Genomic DNA, 7,256 nt, shown 5'->3' with positions numbered 1-7,256 from the left:
AAATCTTTTAATTCTATCATACTAATTTACCCCAAAGTATACCATACTTATGCACACTTACACACACACACACGTACTTATACACACACACCCACTTTCACACACACAGATACACACACACAGGGCTATACGAATGTGTGAGGATGCTTACTATCTAAATCTATCTATTCATACAAATATGGAAGGAAAATAGATATATGGACATAGATGAACCTATTTTAAATTACTTAATGCATAGAAGTCAAAATATTTTCTTCATCTCTGTTTCCTATAGAGATCCCATAAATAATATATTTCAAAAATATCCAATGAAGCAAGTGAACGTAGAGTTAATGGCTGTGTGGTGGTTTATGAAGCACCTAAAGAGCCCTGAGTGTCATACCTCTATACAGACTCACCTCATATTCAAGCTTCTGGATCTCAGTGCTGTCTAAAATTAGCACTTTCCTCCTGTACACAACAGAAGACAGTTTTGAGGAATCAGGTAAGGTTTTTCAAATATTATTTATAGTGGCATGATTATAGTGTATTTTCAAATACTATCAAAGTGAGTAGTTTAAAAATAGATCCTCCTCACATAATGGATGCAGAGAAAGAAGTGTCCCCCCTACAAAAATTTTTGTAGCCTTTTAAAACAATATTCATTTATACAAGGATGAGTATGTATGCAAGCATATTTTCCTGTTAATGAAAATTGTACTGTCCTATGAGAATACTGTGTTGACATCTTGAATTACAATTTACAATGTATTTTAGAAACAATTGTGTATGTATGCTTGATTGTGTTTGCATAAAAGCATTATCCTTGATTTCTTTATTGACATTTTGATGTTTCTTGAAGTTATTTCCTCTGTTCAACAACCATTGAAAGGGTTGCAGTACTGATTTTGTTCACTGCTACTTTCTTGGTTTGTTTACCAACTCTAAAACGATTCTTTGTGCCCAAGTGGCTGTGTCTATGGGAAAGGAATCATTGGATCATGGTCTGTATGCAGTTGTGAGATTGCAGGCTTTGCGATCATTTTCTAAGAGCTTGCAAGCACTTGAACTCCCACCAAAGATAGGTGTAATTGACCGTTTCTTACACATTTCTCCATACCTTTTTTAAAAGACAATTATCAAAGTTTTGCTTTATTGATCTATGTGCAAAAGATATCCAACTGGAATTTTAATCTGAATGTATTACACTGAATGAAATTGAGCATCAGTCCAAATGCTTAATCTTTTTAATAAAAATAAAAATCTCTTTGAGAATATATTCTTTGCCCTCTGTTAAATTGTGCTGGGGTTTTTAAGACTGAACTGTGTTCAATTTGTACTTATTTACATGTCAAAGGTGATATATATAAACATGTTTATATGTATGTGTATACATATATATTTACCATTTTGGCATGTATCTTTTGCTTTTGACTGCTGTTTTTTGAAATATATTGTATAAAGTAAAAAAATCAGTGTGTCCAGTATTTAATGACTGAAAATAAATATTAATTTGCTTTTGTATCTATCTTCTCTTATTTGAAGTCAGGATATAGAATACTCAGGATTATACTTACTAAAAATTCCACTGAAAGTTTAACTTATGAATGAAGCATCCATAAATTATTTTCTAAACCCCTAGTGCCACTCATAAACTTGAAATTTAGAGGAATTTGTTAATTTATGTCATCTGTTCTCCCTGTTTTTCCTCCTTATGTGTCTCAGTGTCTGTTTATATCTTATGACAACTTCCTGAAGATTTCAGAAAAAAATTTAAAATGGGGGGAATTTAATGTTGAATATCAAGTATAATTTTAAAAGAAAAAAGTATTTTAGAATAGAGGCTAAAGTTAGAATTTAAAAGAACTAGAAAATTCAAGAAGTAACTGTTAAGGAAAAAAATTAATCAAGAGGTTAAAATGCTCAGTGCTGCTGGACAAGACTGATTGAATTGTCATATCCTGCTAATTTTTAATGTTCATTCTTTCTTTCCTTCTCCTCTTCATGCCCGTTCTGTGCTTAGATTCTATTAACCTGTTATGCCCAATCATATCACTTGTAGGACATCTATAAAAATCTGTATTTTATAGGAAGCCTGCAAAGATGCCCAATTCAATTTTTTGTAGCTCTTTTATTATAGGACAAAGGAAGAAATGGGTTAAGGAAGGCAATCTCAAATATCTAAACAATCATCACTGGAGTGCTCAAAATACTATATATTTTAATGGTAGCTCTAGGTTCACATAATGTTAAAGGCTATTGAAGTAAAATGTGTAAGTCTTCTCTAGGTTTGCAATGTACCATCCTAATATCGATAGGTCCTTAGTGAAAACTAATGAAACACATTAAGCTTGTATAGTTCTCTTCAGATACTAAATCCAATAGTCATGTTTACTTTGCTTGAAGAAGCCCTTGCTTTTTATTAGTTTTATATTTCATTATTTTCATAGGCAACTGTAAATGCATTAAATAAATTCTGGTAATTCAATTTTATTCAGAATAAAATGTGAAATGTAAATGAAGCTGGGAGCGGTGGCCCATACCTGTAATCTCAGTGACTCTGGAGGCTGAGACAGAAGATTTGTGAATTCAAAGCCAGCCTCAGCGACAGCCAGGCACTAAGCAGCACAGTGAAATGCTGTCTCTAAATAAAATAAAAAGTAGGGTTGGGACTATGACTCAGTGTTTGAGTGCCCCTGAGTTCAGTCCCCAGTACTCTTCCCACCAAAATAATGTAAATGATAATCTCTTGGAACGTTTCTGGTTCATGACTGAGAATTTATATTTGAAGTACATATTTAGTATTCATTTTACATTCTCTTCTTTCCCCCTTTGCAGAATGAGGGTTTCTAATCTGTGGTGCCCCCACATCAAATGAGATGATGCAGCAAAGAACACTGTGACTGAATTCATATTGCTAGGATTGACACAGAACCTTGTGAGGCAGAAAATGGTGTTTTTAATCTTAATTTTCTTTGTGGGAGCTGTAGTGGGAAAATGCTTGTTATTGTGACCATCAAGTGCAGCTGGGCTCTTGGTAGCCCCATGTACTTCTCCCTGTTTATGTGTCCTTGGCTGATTTCTGCTTTCCCCCTTCCACAGTCCCTAGATTGATTGTAGATGCTCTCTCTGCAAAGGAAGTTCTATCCTACAATGAGTGCATGACACAGGTCTTTGCACTTATTTGGCTGCGTGGAGATCTTTGTCCTCATCCTTGTGGCCACAGATTGTTAGTGACCACTTGTAAGCCTTTGCATTACCCAAGGATCATGATGAGGCAGGTCTGCCTCATCTTGATTATTCTTGCCTAGATAGGGTCTTTTATGCATTCCACTGCTTGGATTATCCTGGCCGTGAGTTTGCCCTTCTGTGGCAATTTGATTGACCATTACTGCTTTGATCTGCAGCCCTTGTTAAAATTCACCTTCATGACTATGTATGTGATCAATCTGCTGTTGGTGTCTAACAGTGGGGCAATTTGCTCAAGCAACTTTATGATTTTGATGATCTCATACATTGTCATCCTGCATTCACTGAGAAACCACAGTGCAGAAGGGAGGAAAAAAAACCCTGTCCACTTGCACGTCTCACATTATTGTAGTGGTCCTGTTCTCTGGTCCCTGTATATTCCTGTATATGTGTCCCCCAGCCACATTCCCCATGAACAAGATGGTGGCAGTATTTTATACCATTGGAATGCCTTTTCTCAATCCACTCATCTACACACTGAGGAACGCAGAGGTGAAAAATGCCATGAGAAAGCTCTGGCATGTTAAAACTGCATCCTAAAGCAAGGGATGAATTGAGGGCCAAGTCTAATACTTATTTAGTTGTGATTTGATGAATAAGTACAGATATTGAATACAATCATGTCTCAATATTGTGAATGTATTTTACTATCATTGCATATGTTTGGGATTCTAATTTGTTTTTTAGTTAATAGAACATATTGATTCTTAAGTCATGTTTTTATTATGTCAGAGATAGAATATTCAGATAATATTTTTCCAAGAGACTTTTTAGAGTCTTTTTATTTTCCACTAACCTGGCTACCCCTTTGAACTGTAATATAACATTCAATTTTCTTACTGATGAGTTATGCTCCTGACCCTTAGACAGGAGCTTCCCTGAAATCTCAATTCTGACTCATAGTTCTCCTGAGAGCTCAGTTCTGGTGTTTCTGCCTGTGAGCTACATGTCACAACACTGTCTGAATACGGGTTTGGTAAGAAGGAAGACATTTATCAAATCCCAACTGTTCAAACTTGTGAGAATCCACCAATAATGTACACTTCTTGATATTTAATTTTCTCTATAGCAGATTTCCATCAAATGTTCCTCATGAAGATTTTAGGGCCAGGGAATGGATTCAATATATCAGGACTTCACATTTCATTTCATCACTCATTTATGTTTTAACAGTCATGTTCTTTTAAATCAGATTTTATTCGTTATATTCTATAATTTTAAATTTGTTTTTCTTTATTGTTTCCTTTGGCTATTTAGATCAATGACACACTATTTATGAGATTTGTAAATACAATAGTGAAAATTCTTGAGATATTCAGCTCCTTAAGTAATTAGTGCATTGAAGCTATAATCACAAAACTGTGTAACTCAAGAAATAGGAAAGTAAAATAATAGATGTTACAAAATAAACTGAAATTTTTTCAACTATACTGAAGGTACAGCATACTTTCAGAGACTGAAGGGCAAAAATGTAGAACCTGGTGTGGAGATAAAAATGATATGATCTGTATTATTAGAATATGCTAATGTCATTGAAACAAGTGAAATGACCACAGGCATCCAGAAGACCCTCATAATGCTTGTTTCTTCAGTGAGATGAGGGAGAGCACACAACTTCTCTACAATTGAACTCAGGGATGCTTTACCACTGAGTTACATCCCCGGCCCTCTTTATTTTGTTTTCTTTTGAGACAGGTCTCACTAAATTGACTAATTACCTGAGGCTGGCTTTGAACTTATGATCCTCCTGCCTGGGACTCCCAAGCCACTGGAATTGTAAGTGTGCTATTTTAAAAGTGTTTGCATAGATTATGTACAAGTTAGAATTGTTAATGGAATTTTCATGCACAAGATGTGAAGAGCAAATTAACAGTTACGTGTTAATTTTGCAAGCCTTGGGTTGTATCATGAAAAGTCAATATTCCTAAGTTTCTGTATATTATAGTGCACTCCAACTTCAGTAACTGTTAATCAGATTCCATCCCAGTTTTAATATTGTTCTTCACTAGCTAGGCACAGAGGTGTATGCCTGTAATCCCTGCAACTTGGGAAACTGAGTCAGGAGGGCTTGAACTTCAATGCCAATGTCAGCATTATTAAATGGGAAAATATGGTCAATTCTGACCATGTCTACTGTCCAAGGTGATTATTTAACCAATTCAGTTCCTAAAATGCAGAGTTATTTAAAATTCATAGTTTCCAATAAGGTTAATCATGTTTAAAAGTGGTCACTCCAAAATTGTGATTTGAATGGATATGGTGTTCCAGAACTTTAAACAATTATTTTACTTCACTTTCATACCTTGGGTTTGTTTGCTTGTTCATTTGTTTGTTTAAGACAGGGTCATTCTGTGTTGCCCAAGCTGACCTTGAACTCCTTGTCCAATTAGTCATTTCATTTCAACCTTCAGATGACCAGAGTCTGCAGGTATATGCCACCATGCCTGGCTTATTTTCTCAGTTTTAGTTTGACTACTGGTGCTTTTGACATATAAAAATATCTCACATTTTTTTCTTTCCAACATGTAGCTTCTTCTTTATTCTGTTTGTGCATTTTTTTGTTTGTTTGTTTCCTGAGACATAATAAAGCCCAGTGGTATCCTACAACTGACACATCAGGCATAATGAGAGTCTTATATTTAATAGACAATGGGAATACAGATCCAGCATAGGTTTGTTTAAACTTCTCCTTGCATAACACCAACACACATGCATGCGTGTGCGCGCACACACATACACACACATTCCTAAACCCCAATACAGAATTTTTTAACCATGTCTCCTGTCAAAGATGAGTTTCAAAAAATTAATATCCTAAAATGCAGGGACAATTAAAATTCATAGTTTCTCTTTAATTCAGTCATGTTTAAGGGTGGGCAACATTCCAAAACTGGTCTTTGGTGATTGGTGTCATCCCACTTTTTAAAGTTGATTAACTTTCCAATATCTCAAATTGTTTCTTATATGAATTCACCAAATATCATAATTTAAATTAATATTTTAAAATAATTATTACCCAAACCAGTTCTGGAAATTCATACTTATAAAAACACCTTCATCTGTCTTCATCTGTCTTGTCAACTGAGCCTTTTCATTTGCATACCCCATGGCTACCTGAATTTCAACAAGAACTCATTAACTTACTATGGATTTTAAGCTCCACAACCTGAGGCACATCACTCAGCCAACAGAAATGTATTCTAGGTCTTTCTTGTATTCTTTGCTTTTTGATTTTATCTGGTATAGAAAATTTGGGAAATTGTAAAACCCATGGAATGAGGCAATCATCAGCGCAGATTTTGTTACTGAATTTACTAAGCATGCAAGCTGAGCAAGCTGCTTACGTTCTATGAGTTTCATTTTTCTATCCTGAACAACTGTGGATTTATACATCATGGGATGTATGCAAATTGAAACTACAACTTATGCAAAGTGACAAACAACATATTATACAGAGAAGCAGTCAATAAATATTTGGTGAAAAAAATTATTTCAACACAAATGGTTTTGTCATGAGGTATTTTTTTACTCACATGACCTAGCAAAACAAGTGGAAATTAATTTGAAAATTTTTTTACAATCCATGTTCAATGTAATTATTAATCCTCAGAATATTTGCTATAAATCCATTGTCTGTAACAGGGGATGTGTAGAGGCCACTGCTTGGAACCTGTGATTTCAGAATTCAACACTGACTTCCCTAGCTTGTGCTTGCAAATAAATTACAAGACCTAGAAAACATGTCTTCTGCTGCAAGATGAGGCAATATAGGACACCGAGTAATAACAGAATTGAGCCCTGATTACTCACTTCCATTTTTACTAATATTGCTTTTTTTTTCTCATCTCCCTTCTCTACTCCCTTCTTCCCTATGAATGGCTGATTTTTCTCTTTTCCCTGGAACTTTGTTCAGCCTTCAGTACTTAACAGAATAAAACCCTTGTTTTTATTTGAGTAATTATTGTGAAGAAGATTTGCTTGCTATTCTTATAGTCAAAGTATAAAACCAAACCTCTAGTGCACTGTAA

The 7,256-nt window shown here is 34.8% G+C and overlaps 1 pseudogene across 1 annotated transcript; it reads left to right on the top strand.

Moving 5' to 3' along the window:
• The first annotated feature begins 655 nt into the window (after nt 1-655).
• Nucleotides 656-3,768, top strand: LOC306639800 (olfactory receptor 4C11-like; annotated as a pseudogene). The gene is made up of 2 exons: nt 656-659; nt 3,082-3,768. The product of its transcript is annotated as an olfactory receptor 4C11-like (transcript).
• The last annotated feature ends 3,488 nt before the right edge of the window (nt 3,769-7,256 follow it).

Source organism: Sciurus vulgaris (assembly GCF_902686455.1).
Source record: "Sciurus vulgaris genome assembly, chromosome: 11".
In the NCBI taxonomy this organism is placed as follows: domain Eukaryota; kingdom Metazoa; phylum Chordata; class Mammalia; order Rodentia; family Sciuridae; genus Sciurus; species Sciurus vulgaris.
This window is presented reverse-complemented; position numbering and strand designations above follow the sequence as displayed.